The sequence below is a fragment of the Ostrea edulis genome, chromosome 2, assembly GCF_947568905.1.
Source record: "Ostrea edulis chromosome 2, xbOstEdul1.1, whole genome shotgun sequence".
NCBI lineage: Eukaryota > Metazoa > Mollusca > Bivalvia > Ostreida > Ostreidae > Ostrea > Ostrea edulis.
The window spans coordinates 44,066,365-44,083,068 of record NC_079165.1 but is presented as its reverse complement, the minus strand read 5'-3'; positions in this window follow the sequence as shown (position 1 = coordinate 44,083,068).

The window sequence follows — 16,704 nt, the reverse complement described above, 5'->3', positions numbered from 1 at the left end:
GTAGGCCGAGTATAGGTTCACTTTAAGATTTGACTGATAAGAAGATAAGAACACCCAGGAAGGAATTGATATCGGATATTCATATCTCGTATCGCCATGTAAAAATCAAATGGATATCGTTAAAATATCACATTTCGGAAAACGGAAGCGTGGTTCCGCATTTACATTTGATTGTGACATAGACCGAGTATAGGTTTACTTTAAATCAAATCATTACATGTAGCACATATCTTAAATCTGGGTTTGATAACTATAATCATAAAAATTTGGAACTCTTTCATCATGCGACGTACCTGGTACCGTTTGCATAGTTTTGAACTTTTGACGTAGTTCACGTTCAAAAAGCATCAAATCTGGGTCACTACTTTTGAAGGCGAAAAAAATGCGTGGGGAAAATAATCGTGCAAAGGAACACAAAATAACAAACCGATATAACATTCTTAACTGCATTTGATTACTTCTAAAGAACTTCGAATTCTACTTATTATCAACTGCTTGTAGGCCAATTTCGAATAGGCCTACCCGCGATTGCAGTAAATTGAGTACTTGTTGATCATACTTCGCTCACCGACTACAGAAAAATACTCTTGTGATTAACAAGTTTGATATGTATTTATTGATAAGTTCCTATTGCGATTAATGAGCTTGAAATGTTTTTTTAAAAATTATTTTAAATATTTACACAATCAACGACCGAGTTTCATTGACTGCTTCTATTCAAATGTGCTACTTTCTCCATCAAACACATCCCGATGAATATATAAATGTAACAATATAAAAATTCATTTCTTTCACATCTTGTAGTTTGTCACTCCGAAACTACACTGGAAGTTTTAAATGAATCCTCGCAAGTTCAATGGTAAAAGGTTTGGAAAACTAATAGGACAGACAGAGGGACGGAGAAGACTTCGGTTTTACAAACCGGAAGGGAAATAATTAAGGAATAATTTCCATGCATGGGAGTACGAGGATGCTGATGAATTGGTCAGACTGGTGTCCAGTAACCCTGACATCGTTGTTGTTAATTTAAATATGGAGGGAGAAAAATGTATGTCCACAGGATATTTGTCTGCCAGGTATAGGAACTGCTGTACCCTCGAACGAGAAAGATAATCACACAACACATCTTCTTTTGTAGTTCAATGTTTTGCTCAAAGTGAATATTGAATTTCAAAGAGATTGACACTAACTGATGTAGCAAAAACATATGTTTGTCTGGATGTTTATCAATAACAAACAAGAGGCCCATGGGCCACATCGCTCACCTGAGTCACCTTGGCCCATATCTGAAGACTTTCCATATATATTTGCATGTAAAACCTTGGTCCCTATTATGGCCCAAACTACCCTTTGCAAACTTGAATCTACACTATGTCAGAAAGCTTTCATGTAAATGTCAACTTCTTTGGCCCAATGGTTCTTTTAAAGCTTTTTTCTATATTTGTATGTAAAACTTTGACCCCCCCCCCACTTGTGGCCCCATCCTACCCCCCGGGGACCATGATTTGAACAAACTTGAATCTGCACTATGTCAGAAAGTTTTCTTGTAAATATCAGCTTTTCTGACTCAGTGGTTATTGAGAAAAAGATTTTAACTATATATTTGTATGTAAAACTTTGATCCCCCTTGTGGCCCCATCCTACCCCCGGAGCCCATGATTTGAAGAAACTTGAATCTGCACTATGTCAGAAAGTTTTCATGTAAAAATCAGCTTTTCTGGCTCAGTGGTTCTTGAGAAGAAGATTTTTCCTATATATTTGTATGTAAAACTTTGATCCCCTATTGTGGCCCCATCCAACCCCCGGAGCCCATGATTTGAACAAACTTGAATCTGCATTATGTCAGGAAGCTTTCACGTAAATCTCAGCTTTTCTGGCTTAGTGGTTCTTGAGAAGAAGATTTTTAAAGACTTTTCCTATATATTTGTATGTAAAACTTTGATCCCCTATTGTGGCCCCATCCAACCCCAGGGGCCCATGATTTGAACAAACTTGAATCTGCATTATGTCAGGAAGCTTTCATGTAAATCTCAGCTTTTCTGGCTTAGTGGTTCTTGAGAAGAAGATTTTTAAAGTTTTTCCCTATATATTTGTGTGTAAAACTTTGATCCCCCCTTGGGGCCCCATCTTATCCCCAGGGGCCATGATTTGAACAAACTTGAATCTGCACTATGTCAGAAAGTTTTCATGTAAAAATCAGCTTTTCTGGCTTAGTGGTTCTTGAGAAGAAGATTTTTAAAGATTTTTCCTATATATTTGTATGTAAAACTTTGATCCCCTATTGTGGCCCCATCCAACCCCAGGGGCCCATGATTTGAACAAACTTGAATCTGCATTATGTCAGGAAGCTTTCATGTAAATCTCAGCTTTTCTGGCTTAGTGGTTCTTGAGAAGAAGATTTTTAAAGTTTTTCCCTATATATTTGTATGTAAAACTTTGATCCCCCCTTGTGGCCCCATCCTACCACCCGGGGCCATGATTTGAACAAACTTGAATCTGCAATATGTTAGGAAGCTCTCAGGTAAATTTCAGCTCTTCTGGCCCAGTGGTTCTTGAGAAGAAGATTTTTAAATGACCCCACCCTATTTTTGCATTTTTGTGATTATCTCCCCTTTGAAAGGGACATGGCCCTTCATTTGAACAAACTTGAAAGCCCTTCACCCAAGGATGCTTTTGGCCAAGTTAGGTTGAAATTGGCCCAGTGGTTCTGGAGAAGAAGTCGAAAATGTGAAAAGTTTACAGACAGACGGACAGACAGACAGACGGACGCCGGACAAAATGTGATCAGAATAGCTCACTTGAACCACAGGGGCATCTTATCCGCTCTGTTCTCTATCACACATATATAAATACACAAGGGAAGAATCGAAAGTAGCACACGATTTGTAAACAAAGTCATAAAACACCTTACTTGAAAAAAGTTACACAAATCCTCGTATGCACTAATGCAAACGATGTCCTAGAACTTATCCAGACTCAAATATTCCAAATATTCCCAATGTAAATAGTTTTTATCCACATAAAATCCCAGCTTGCTGCACAGTTTTGAACTCTTAGGCCAAGAAAAGATAACTCTACTTTAGACGACAACTTCCGGTATTTGGAATCTATATTTGAGTAGCATAAAATCAAGGATCAATAAAGTAAATAGGTGTTAATTTGTAAATCAGTGTCTGAAAAGAAATATTGTAATGATCAACATAGCTGTTGAAATATTGTTGAATTTTATATATATATATATAGGCCTAAGGCATATGTTTTGAGTGACCTTGACCTTTGCAAAATGACCCTTCTCCGAAGTCATAAGCTTATTACTTATTTGTGTGATATATGATAAATGCATATTCAAAAACTTTTGAAATAAGGAACTCGAGAGGCCTTGGTCCAAAAGTCCTTGTCACAAGGAACATTTGTGATCAATTACAAGTACACCAACTCCTGATGAAAGGTTTAGGACAGACAGACACGACAACGGCTGTATTTCAGGAACAAAATATTTCAAATGTTACCCCAAAGCATTTCTTAATTTGCAGAGAATTCACGACCGAAAGCAATCCATTCAACAACGGTTATGAAGGATTGTCCATCATTATACTATGTACACCGCCATCGACCGTCATTTCCCTTCCGTTGTTTGAGTAATCCGCATTTAAGGTAGCTCCATCGTCATGTGACTTATCAATATTAATGGTTAAAAGTGGAAAAACTTTATTAATTTCCACTCAATATAGTTTAATTCAATTAATAACCAAAAAAATGTATATGTTGCCACCTTTTTAAAGATGTCAGACATACAAAAACAGAAATATATATCAACATCAGAAAATCACACATTTTCGTTAAACAGAATAATAAAAATAGATAAAAACTTGTTGAAATGACAAAATTTAAATATTAAAAGTTTTAAAAAACTGCTAATTCATAAATATGTATAGATTAATCATGGATATTAGGGAAACCAATGTATAATAGACATCCAGTTGAGGAAATTCCAGCACAGGAGTTATTGCCCTTGACAACATTTTTAAAATCATAAATAATTGATTATCTATGGAAAATATAAACTTTTTCAGTATTAATAGTTTACCAGATTTTTTACTATATCCAGTGAATAATATTCCTCAGAAAGATATATTTCTATCATGCGCAAAGTTTAATTTATCAAGATTTTTGCAAAAACCTATGACGTCACATGAGGATCGATCAACCTTAAATGAACACTTCTTCCTGAATTTGCATGGATTAGATGAAACAAAGTGTAAACAGCATTGAATTCATTTAATATGAATATCGAATACTCAATGTGCATTTAATTTCAATTTATTGTTAACTTTGTTAATCATTTTATCTCATTGATCATGAAGACAGAACTGTCCAATTACCGCACAGTTAATAAATTTTTGTTGTTTAATATTTGATTTGTGAAGAATTCATCTACTTTTTGCCAATAACTGACGTAGTAGAAACCTTGCAATTGATTTGTTGGACGTAATTGATAAATTGTTATAAAAATAAGGTCTTTACGACATTTATCAGATTTATACCATAAGGTATGAGAGATGCTAAGGCCGATATACAGGCATCCTGCTCTTTTTTCTTTTTTGCCGACCTTAAAGCAATACAAGTTGCAACTGACGGTATATATTTTTTCAATTATCCAATTATGCACTAAATAACATCTATATTATAACTAATATAACCCCCCAAGATCTGAATAACAAGAGTACCGCAAACGGTACAATATACACCCGTCGGACAGTGAAATTCAACCTGAAAGCATATTACGCACTCTGAATTGATACAACACACATTCTGAATAGAAAAGCCTTAGAGTGTGTCATGGTGCACCAATTCATCTGACATGTGAACTGATTATGTATTTTTCTGAGAGTGAGGTTGTGACAAAATGTCGGTGCAATATCTATGATGATAAAAAGTCTAGGAAACCATTTCATCTACTTTTAGCCCTAAAGTAGGTCATGGTTCACCAATTAAGTTGAAATGTGGACTGATTATGTATTTCTCTGAAAGGGAGGATGTGATTAAATTTGAGAGCAATACCTGTGACCATACCTAACAAAAATCTGGAAAACTGTTTGACCTACTTCTACATGTACCTCTAAAGCACTGTAGGTCGTAGTGCGACAATCCAGTTGAAATGTTAATTGCACTTGTCTTCCTATGAAAAAAGGTCAGGAAAACTGTCTGATCTATTTTTAGTCCAAAAGTAGGTCAAGGATGGACCAATCCAGCTGAAAATGCAAACTGAACTTGTATTCGTCCGAGAGGAAGCCTATGACTAAATAGGGCAATATCTGTATCCATAATGAAATGTTTGACCTATTTTTAGCTGGAAAGTAGGTCAAGGATGAACCAATCCAGCTGAAATGCAAACTGAACTTGTATTCCTCCAATAGGAAACCTTGTCTTAATTTCAGGGCAATATCTGTATCCATAATGAAAAAAGCACGGAAAACTGTTTGACCTACTTTTAGTCCTAATGTAGGTCACGGACAGACGGGATCAATCCAGCTGAAATGCAAACTGAACTTGTATTCCTCTTAAAGGAAGCTTATGTGTAAATTTCAGGGCAATATCTGTATCTGTAACAAAAAAAAGTTCGGAAAACTGTTTGACCTACATATAGCCCTAAAGTAGATCAAGGATGGACCAATCCAGCTGAAATGCAAACTCACTCTTGCAATTCTTGAGGTATATATTGTGACCAAATCTCAAAGTTTTCCTTGCATCCGTTGCGGAGAAAATTCCGGAAGACATGACTCCGGACGGACGGACAACCAGCCAGCCAGACACACGGACAGCGCCATAACATAATACGTCCCGTCTAATGACGGGCGTATAAAAATTCAGCAAAATAAACAAGAGAATATTGTCTGAGAGCATACCTACAATGAGCGTTTCGTTTAAACCGCCATTGCGTCTTATACAAGGACATGGGAACGATGATTGCCGAACATAATCGAGTTGCTGAGGCCAAGGTTATATATAGAGATGGAAACTGACTTGGGTAACTACACGTCGTTTGTTTTAAAATATTACATCGTTTCATGAATGAAAAAGAACTACTCTGAGTGTAAGAAAGTAATGAATACGCAAATGTGCCACTCAAATGAATTTTCTATAGAATTGACATGATAAATTGTTTACAAATCTGACACATGTTCAATGCCTCTCTTTAGCTTTTTTTTTTCTTCTCGAACTGGTGACCTCCGAGGTCAATGTACATCGGAGATTACGAGCAGGAATTACTGACAGGATGACAATGATTCATGAATGGACATTTCTTGCTGATTTGACGGGTTTATTGCTTCAGGTTCACTCTGATTCTATGAAGTTATATATATTCAATCAAATATGTTAAATTGTTCTTTTATTTTTCAATTTATTTGCGGTCAGTCACAGCTTGTATTGCTTTAAAGTTTGTTGATAAAAAAAAAATCGGATGTGAAGAAAGCTCGGCTTACTTTTTGACGTGTCGGTAAAGAAATATTTTCTTCTTTGGCCGAAGTGGATGAAAAAAATTGAAAATTTACATTTCAAAGACAGAACAAACACCAGAGATAATTGACATCAGTCATGTCTGATCACCTTTACTAACACTATCAGAGTCTTCTAACTTACAGATCCAAGAATATGCTGTTGAAATGGCAACTGTTTGAAACTTTTTATTTCACCTTTCGTCCTCACATGCAGGATGGAAGTACAAACATATAAAACAAACGGGTAATGAATGAACGAAAAAGTAACATATCTAAAGTACAATTGTCAGGTTGCTAGTGGAAGGAATATCATTTTCTGAATATCGACGTTACAATTCTACAAAATTTAGCCAAACTAATGAGAGTAAATCTGCCATGACTATTAAATAAATTTGCAAAACTAATAGCATTTCTAACTTTGTAAATATTTGCAGATAACGACATTTTTCTCTCGTTATTGAAATATTCACAAATATGTAGAGGAATTCATCTCCAATTTCATTTGCTTTACAGAGATGCATCGATCTTTACACATGTTTTGATAAACAGACATTCTTTGGGGGTAAATTGGTCCATTGGTTTTTATACTACCACACTTGTTCACAAATGTAGCAATAACGATGAATGCAAGTTTTCAGAGAATCTATTTGGATTGTTGACAGAAATTCTTCTATGATAAAAGGAAATCGATATGACTAAGTGGTGTTCAAATACTGCATAGTAACATGTGCATGAACAATGAGAATACAGTAGACTGCTTGCTATCCATACTAATTCTCCCTACTTCCCATACCAAGGCTGTAGTTGTAAGTGGTATACCATAGAGGTTACCGACCGAGCGTTTTGCAATACCAACGCCCGTTCCCAGAGCAGATGTTGCTTTTATATTATAAGTTCCACCTTCCTGGAGCGTCTTAATAATGTTACTTTTATTTTCATCTTACGTCTCCGGCTGAAAATGTCTACTCTATGAATGAATGCAAAGTTTCACTTGATAAATAATTGTACAAGACAGGCACCTGCTTAACGCCAACAGCACAAATGATTGTGCGAAGAAATCCCTACCATTACAGAGAATCGAGTAAGCCATACATTGTACATAGGAATTTCCACTAATCCTGTTAATTGTTTGAAAAATAATACTATCCGAGCATTTTATAATCAATGATGTGGATATTTTATTAAGCCTGTTCCTCCATCATTGATCGGCGAGTTGTCTTCAAGCAAGTTGCAATGACAACCAAAAAATTTGTAGAAGGAAACAGTACAAAAAGAAATTAAACGCTATTACACTTGATTCATTTACACTCCTCTGAAAGAAGAAAAAATATGATAATTATAGTTCATCTGCTTCTAGTACAATAGTATGCGGCAAAATATTGTTAGAAGAATAGACTTTTCTTGATTTATCAAATCCGGCCATAAAAGGTTTTTGTGTATCGAACACGGTTTACTTAACATAGATTCATGAGCAATCTTGTTTTTTCTTTACCTCGTGACCAGCTATTGATTCCTCCATGAAATTTCACTCGGCTTTGTAGTACCTGACATCAGGAAATGAAGTAACTGACATCTATCTTTAAACCTCATCTCATTAACTGACATCAAGTTTTGAAATAGTCCGCTTTTAATTGCTATAAATTTTTACCTAGAAGTTTAAATAAATTTTTCTTATCGAAATGTGTTCGTTTGTGTTAACTTTTCACAATTTCATCTTCTTCAAAACAACAGGGCCAATTTCAACCAAACTTGGCACAGAGTATTCTTACCTGAAGGGATTCGTGTTTATTTAAATACTCCTTTTGTAAGGGGATATAATTGAGAAAAGGAAAATAATGGGGTAAGGTTATTTATAAATCTTCTCAAGAACCACTGGGTATGAAAAATGAAACTAAGCTTCCTTGCATAGTGAAGATTCAAGTTTATCCAAGTAGGATCTTCATGGGTAGGATGGGGATACAATTGGGGATTCAAGTTTTACATGGAGATATTTAGGAAAAATCTTTAAGTCTTCTCAAGAACAGCAGGAACTTGATTATTGATATCAATATAATGACATGCAAGCTAGTGTAGATTCATGGTAGGGCGGGGCTTCATTAGGGGATTAAAGTTTACCCATGGTGATTTATGGGGTAAAATAGGCTAGCAGGCGCCGGTAAGTGAGAAAATTTCTCAGTTTACCTTCGGAAGGTCGGTGGTCTCTTCCCAGGTACATTGTATCTTGGTTCTCTCTTCCACCAATAAAAACTGGGCGCCACCAGATAACTGAAAAATTGTTGAGTGTGGCGGAAAACATCAATCAATCATACTGTACAGATACAAGATTATTTAAACCATGGTCCTAGATGGTGGGGAATGGTTTAAATAGGGGATAAAAAAAGGCAAAATATCTTATTTTCCCCCCATTTAAAAAAAAATAATTTAACGAATAGCATGCCATGATTAGTCATATCAATATGCAAGTATCTTCAAATAGTGTTTCCCGTGTAGATCCGGGTTAGAATAGGTCCTCAGTTCCCCTTGCTTGTCGTAAGAGGCGACTGAATGGGGCGGTTCTTCGGATGAGACCGCAAACCCCAGGAAAATGTTTCAGAATTTTTTTTCTCCAGAACAGCACGGTCATGTTACAGTGGTGATATTGATGTTGAAGCATCCTTGTGTTGAGCGGTTAAATCATGACCCCATGGGATCATGATATGGAGACAATTTTTTTCATGAGAAAATTTATGACGAACATTGCCAGGTGTGACTTAGGTGAGCGTTGTGGCCCATGGATAGCTTGTTACAACATCCTATTGTTCCATATGTTTGCTTATCGTGTGTGTAAAGAACATTGAAGCTGTGAAAGCTAAGATAATATTCATATTAAGCAAGTTCTCGATCCGAGTGTCATATCTTGTCCTGTAGTGACCATGTTGGATAGTGGAAATAGCAGTAAGGTTCAGTAGGTTAATCCGGTGAGCTATCGTGCAAACGCATATTGTGACACGGGATCTCCTTCCTGAAGGCCATATCCGTGACTGTTACTTTTGATGCGGAACACTTGGCGAAGGAACTGTCACTACATAAGTTGAACATCTTCTTTTTGACACGGCTTCCTTTGAAGCGAGTGAACTAAGCACTACGGTACAGCGATGATACGTATCAATATCCATATTTCCTCCACTGCTTTCTCGTCACAGACAAGTAAAGCTCAGTGAAGAGCCGCTGTAAATCCAAAGAATATTAATGAATTGTATGAGGGTGACTCAGAAACCCATGTCAATTACAATAAAACATAACTTTGAAGCTTATCTGAGGGGAGCATTCTAATGATTCTTTCCAAAAACAAGCCACTTACTAAAGGATGGGAAATCAACGACGAGGGAGGTCTAATAGTATTTTGGATGTTTCAGGCTCAAACGACTATCAAAATTTCCGTATTTTCAAACCCTGCAGTCATTGTATAATTCGTGATCTCACCATCAAATATAATTCATATTCACATGTGACCAATATTGACTACTTTTGATTGTGAATACCGATGGTCAGTACAGCGAACTAGAGATCCAGGGCCTCTGATTCGAATTCCGACTGCTCTAAATATTCCACATACTGCAGATTTGGTAAACTCTATCTTGTTGGTGATGTGAAATGTGGACAGATCAACTGATTTATCAGCCACTGATAGTTCAATAAAACCAGTATTTTTTATTGTAAGCTCTGTGATAACAGAATTTCCATTAAATTTTTCTAAATACAGCTGTCCTACTTTAAGTTTTTCATTTGTACTTGCTAATACATTCCATTGTTTTGGAAGACATGTGTGAATGTCTTCAAAGCACATTTTATATTTCTCAGGAGGAACTTCAAATGTAAGGCCTCTAATTCCACTCAATACTTTTCTTTCATGATTTTGTTTCTCCCAAACAGTAGAATGCTTGATAGTTGGAAATATGGCTTTCAACATTTTATATAAATAGTCCTGACTGTACATGTCTTTGATATTTGGGAAAATTTCAGATGCTTTCTTGAATATTTGCTCCAATGATATATTTGACATCTGAAGTATATTGCTGATATCTTCTGTTAGATTCTCAGCTAGCCTATGGATGATATAAAAACTGGTATAATTTTCATTTCAAAAATCTGATTTAAGAGTATATAATTCTCTCTCTCTCTCTCTCTCTCTCTCTCTCTCTCTCTCTCTCTCTCTCTGTTCTCTTCTGAGAAGGGGGGGGGGGGTCAATTTCTCAATGAATTCTAGTAGTTCTGTTCAAAGGAATTATGTTAAACAAATAATGCTAATATAGAGAATAATTTTACATCTTGATAAAAAATTGTTTTTATATTTTTAAAGAACTTCCATAGCTTTAAATAGTTAATGGATGCGCATCTTGTGTATGAATTATTTGGTGTAATTGGTAAAATTAGAAAATATTCAGTTAAATTCTTTTGTGTGCAATGTTTCGACAGACAAGTATGCATTGTTCATGTACTGAAAGCCAATATCCTAAATTGTTTGAGGTTTAGCATACATGTGTAACAGGAAAGTATAAAATCTATGGCTCCTTCAGAAATTGAACTGATGACCCTTTGGGACCCCAGCATTACTTGCCAGGTGCCCTAACCACTGAGCTATTCAATATCTCCTGAACTATTTAATGTAGAACTTTCATATTTAGTATAGATGAATTTCTTCTTGCAAGTCCATTTTACACCATGATCTGTGACCTCCCAGAACAGTAAGGTATTGAGGCATCCCTATGTTGTTTGAATTGATATTCAGTTATGTCGGGACTCTTTGAAATTTTTCAGGGGAATAAAGATTAATTCAAAATAATTGTTTAAAATTACAACAGCTGAACACCAGTAGGGTCATTGTGGCTCAGGTGAGCAATGTGACTAATAGGTCTCTTTTTACCAATATGTACTATTATAATTGAAAATTAATTGTGTGGAAAACACTGAATTTTGAATGGAAAGCACGAATTGGAAGGGGGCTTCAGCCTTCATTTGTGGACCAACAGGTTTTGATTTTTATGGTGGGTTTCAAACAGGTATCATAATTTTTCAAGTGAGAGGTCAACAGGAAGAGAAACTGGAAGTTGACATTTCACAATTTCTTGACAAGGAAAAACAAACAAAGGGTTATTTTTCCTGATGTTCAAAATCTGGTTGATTGGTGAATGGGGGTTGGGTTGATTTTTGTACTACTTGCATTGTCTCAAAGAAAACAATTCAGACTTTATTCTCTAATATTGATTTGGGAGGGAGGTAACTTTCAAGCCTACCTTCTTCTTAATCACTGTTATTATAAATAATAGTGGGAGTGGCACTTGCATAATTCATATATTTGATTTGCATTACAAAAAAGAAAAGTATAAAGTGTGATTTTCAAAAAAAAAGAAGTAATAATTGATTCTAAATGCCTTCAATGTAACAACAAATACTTGTTACATCAATGCATACCACCATGGAGTGCCAAATTAACACAAACTTGAATAAGTATCTTTCAATTATTTGTACATATCATCCATTCATTTGATGCACACAGTTCAATTCTTCAATTATTGAATGAGGTCTTCAGTTCTGAATTATTATGCACACTACTAACTATTAAGCTAAATTTATGATATCAATTATAACTGAGTTAATGAGCACCACAATGCAATAGAAGAGCAATAATTCAATTAATGCGTGCATCCATTCAATTACAGCACGCAATGTGCACATCAAATCAATTATTTCTCTCATCCATTGAATTTATGGTGCATTAATTCAATTATTGCATGCATTAATTCAATTATTGTGCATAATAATTGAATTGACACAAAACATCAATTGATGAGAACTTTAATTGATTATAATTTGATGTGCTCATCAATTCAAATTTTGCACACAATAAATGAATTGATATCTTCAAATGATTAAAGAGATCTTTAATTATTTGAGTTTAGGTTGATATACCACAATAACACAGACATCTTTGATCTGTAGCACTCTAATTATTGCAGAAATAAAGGCTTGTGTTATTTTTCATACTGTTTTATTTATTTAAGGTATTATAGCCCTATGAATCTGGCTCAAAAATATTTTCATAACAAGGATTTCAACAATCATGCAAAATTTACAAATTTCTACAGAAAGTGGATTTGAAAATTTATCTCACAATGGAAAACTATGGCTAAATATTAATTTAACAATAATCCAGGGAAAGGCATTTTGCATCACATATTATTTATTGTTTACCCGCTGAAAATAGCAAATACCCTTCATTAGTGGTAGAATACTTTAAGTCATATTTCCTTATTATCATAATGTCATACTATGAGCAAAAACGATTCTGGTGGATCTGTTCCATACTGCAAGTGCTGTTTCAAAATTCACCGCCGAAAATTTGCCGTTTGGGATGTCTCGGTTGATATCTTCTGACGTAATGTAAAGTTTATAAACGTACGAATAGCTTTGGAATTTTTTAGTAGCTAAAAATAGCGCACAGCGTCTTCAATATTCAAAATTTCATTTTGTTAACAAAGCAATATTTTCGTGATTTTTTTATGATAAACATTGTATTTATTTATTTATTACGATAATAAAACAATGAGACTTAATTTTTCAACACATCGAATTTCATTTTTTTTTTTATTCCTTGCGGTATCAGTACATAGCACTTCGTGGTATAAATCGGAAAATCGAGGGGTAGGGTCATGTATTGTTGCAGTTTTCGGAGATAAGCGGTGATGAATGCAGTCATGTCATATATGATTGTTTAGCTGAAATATCGTAGAAGAGAACAGTAGTATATATATTTGCATCGCAAATTCCCTGAAAGCTTAAAGGACCGACATTCTCAGGGGGTGCCATTCGGTGTCATTTGAAGCTAGGTACCTTGTGTTATTATTAGTATACAGACGTCATAACTTATATACAGAAACAAGTGCCTGTGGCTGGTACACTTAACAGCTGACAGAAGGATAGTTATTCAACATGGTTTCAGTCTAATACTAAAAATGTTGTGTGAAAAATGAAGTACTATCATTAACATGATTATGCATTTTTGTCAACAATGCCGTGTCTGAAATTTTAAAGTGTAAAACAAATGAATACAATTTTTGAAGAGGTACTTTAGAGATTGGAAGTTCATACTTAAGAATTTGAAATGTCTTCCCCAGACCAATTACTCGTTCAACATGAATTCTTTTTGAAGCAACTCTCCTGCCTCTGACAATTTCTTCTGGACCAAGCTGACTTTTTCCTTTCAGAAGTGTAGGAGTGTTTACATACACATTCTGAGAAGCAAACAAGTCCTGGGTCATAAGTCCCCTGTCAGCCATGATGCTATCTCCAGGAGAAAAGTCATCATCCAGGAGAGTTGATCTTTAAATAATTTGTCTATCTGATGCAGAACCTACATAAGCACTTGAAACATATGGAACAGCTCCATTAGGAGTGATACCTATAATAGTTTTTTCAAAGTATTCTTATGCTTATATGATGACCAAGTTTTAGACTGAGCTTCGACATTCGATGACTTTTGAATTGGCTGCTCTGTGGCATCTAATATGACTCTTGTATTACCAAATTGTTTGGAAAAGTCAGTTGACATGTGCTCCTTAATTGTTTAATCATAGAGAGCCACAATTCATCTTCAAGTTCCTTAAGTTGAAAGAAAAGAAAATTAATCCATGTAGCTATGATTTTTGAAACAGTTGATTCCAAACGTGAAAGAGCATGGAAAGCTCAATGTCCTCTTTTGCTTGTCGTAGCTTAATTAAGTTAAGAAAGAGTTGGTCTTGTGGACTTAATAAACTACATCTATTCCTTAAGCTCAAATTTACAAACAAAGGAATAGATGCCGTCAACATAAGCAACATTTTTCGTCATAAAAGGGTTCAGTCGTGTATTCCAACTTATTTCAAGTTAATTCAAGTCCACACCCTGTATTTCCTACAGCTATACTTCTACTATTGCATCCAAACTTTTTAATTATAAACAAACTTTGCAGTGCTTAGATATAGACCATCTTATACGTAATCCACCAACATGTTCTTGTTCTTCATCTTCTTTCAACTATAGTCCAGCTGGACATGTCATTACTGGTGATTTTGATATAGTTGAAAATGAGGACCTCAAATCACTTATTCTTAAAGGTCCTAAATACAGCGAACCTCGGTCTTTTAATTGGCGACAGAACTTCATCTCTATTATGAGTTCTGTCGAAGATTATGCCAGACGATGGGCTAAATATGAAAAAGAAGAACTTGATACAGTGTCAGAATGGGTTAAAAGCATAAGAGGGATATTAAAATCCCGCATTAGACACATGAAAACAAAAGTACGTACCATCTATCCTTCTGTGTTTAGTAAACCAGAAGTGATAAAAGAATTAGATAGGTTACATGAGGAATATGTTTTGGTTCCAGCTGACAAAGCTAGTAACAACATTGTCTTTGTTTGTAAGGCTCATTATTACAACTGTATTTTAAACGAACTTGGCATTAATTCCACTTTTAGTAATCATACTTATACTCCAACTGCCCTTTCAAAAGATGAAATTCTTCAAAACCATGCTTCAGTTTTAGACACATTTAATATTCCAGTCAATGGGTCGAATGAATATGAGTTACCGTACCTATACTGGATTCCTAAACTACATAAAAACCCTTACAAACAAAGATACATTGCTGGATCCAGTAAGTGCTCTACCAAGCCCCTATCTTTGCTCCTCACGAAAATGTTAACAGCTGTGAAGGAGAAACTTCAAACTTGTTCTGGGTATAGTCAGTTTTTAATTCGAGGTAAGCTACTGACAAACAAGTTGATGGTACAGGGATTTCAACAGTCTCGATTGAAGTCAGCATTTCGCAAATTCTATGGTCGTTATAACGATCTAGTTCGTCAATACAACCTCGCATTGGGTCAAATGCTGTCTGACGTGTTTCATACCGATTGTTAAGCCGTTCTTGGCACACTGATTTTGACTGCGGATAACTCCGTTTACCTGATCAGGATATAGGGCTCACGGTGGGTGTGACCGGTCAACGGGGGATGCTTACTCCTCCTAGGCACCTGATTCCACCTCTGGTGTGTCCAGGGGTCCGTGTTTGCCCAACTATCTATTTTGTATTGCTTGTAGGAGTTATGAGATTGATCACTGTTCGTTATCTTCACCTTGCATCTATAACTCAAGTCAAATGATGCTGATCCTAAAATATTGAACAAAAGCATAAAATTGTCATAATTATTGAAACTTGTATAATAAAATATCATTTTACTATTGTTTTTCATTCCCTCAATTGCAAATTTACCAACAACTGGTATTTCACATTAAACTTCCTTGTCAACATGTTCCACCTCTGCTTCCTCATTAGGTCAGTGGTTGACTGTCGCTAGATAGAGGTAGTGATTCTAGAACTTCTTCTTGTATATCATACAGCTGTACTGTGTCAGCTACATCACTACTTTCTCTGGCATACCTTAACCTCATGCGTTTAAATCTAGCTGACTCCTGTTGTGGGTTATTGAAATCAAATACAGAAGGAACTGTCCCTGGCTTTAGTCTACAGCGTTCTCCTATTTCAAAGGGCATTAGTAGTAAAACATATCATATAAACACCCGTCATTATTTTGATATTATAAACATGTATATGTATGACTTCAGAGTCATTAGTAGTAAGACATATCATATAAACACCCGTCATTATTTTGATATTATAAACATGTACATGTATGACTTCAGAATCAGTTTCACAGTATTGTTTTTCATATGATGATCTTTAATGAAAGATTGTGGTCTAAGGAGGCTGTATATTTTATCATGTAGTTCAACTTCAGTTGTAAATGTATAACCATGGAATTCACGATATTCACACAGCGATTAAAGAATCAAAAACATAATACATTACCATGATCGTCTAATATTACCACCTACAAAAATATGAAGAAACCACAAAGCAACACATTCAACAAATCAACTAAATGCATTTTTTAAAAGAATTGAATTTACATTAACAAATTAAACTGAGAAACATTGGAACAAATCAACAAAGACATGTCTCAAAAACTTTGCAGACTACAAGTAGACATTACAGTTACTACAGTACATAAAAATTATAAGCATTCTTTAACAACTTTCCTTGTAGCTGTACCACATGCTACTACTACTACTACTACCTACTCTCTCTCTCTCTCTCTCTCTCTCTCTCTCTCTCTCTCTCTCTCT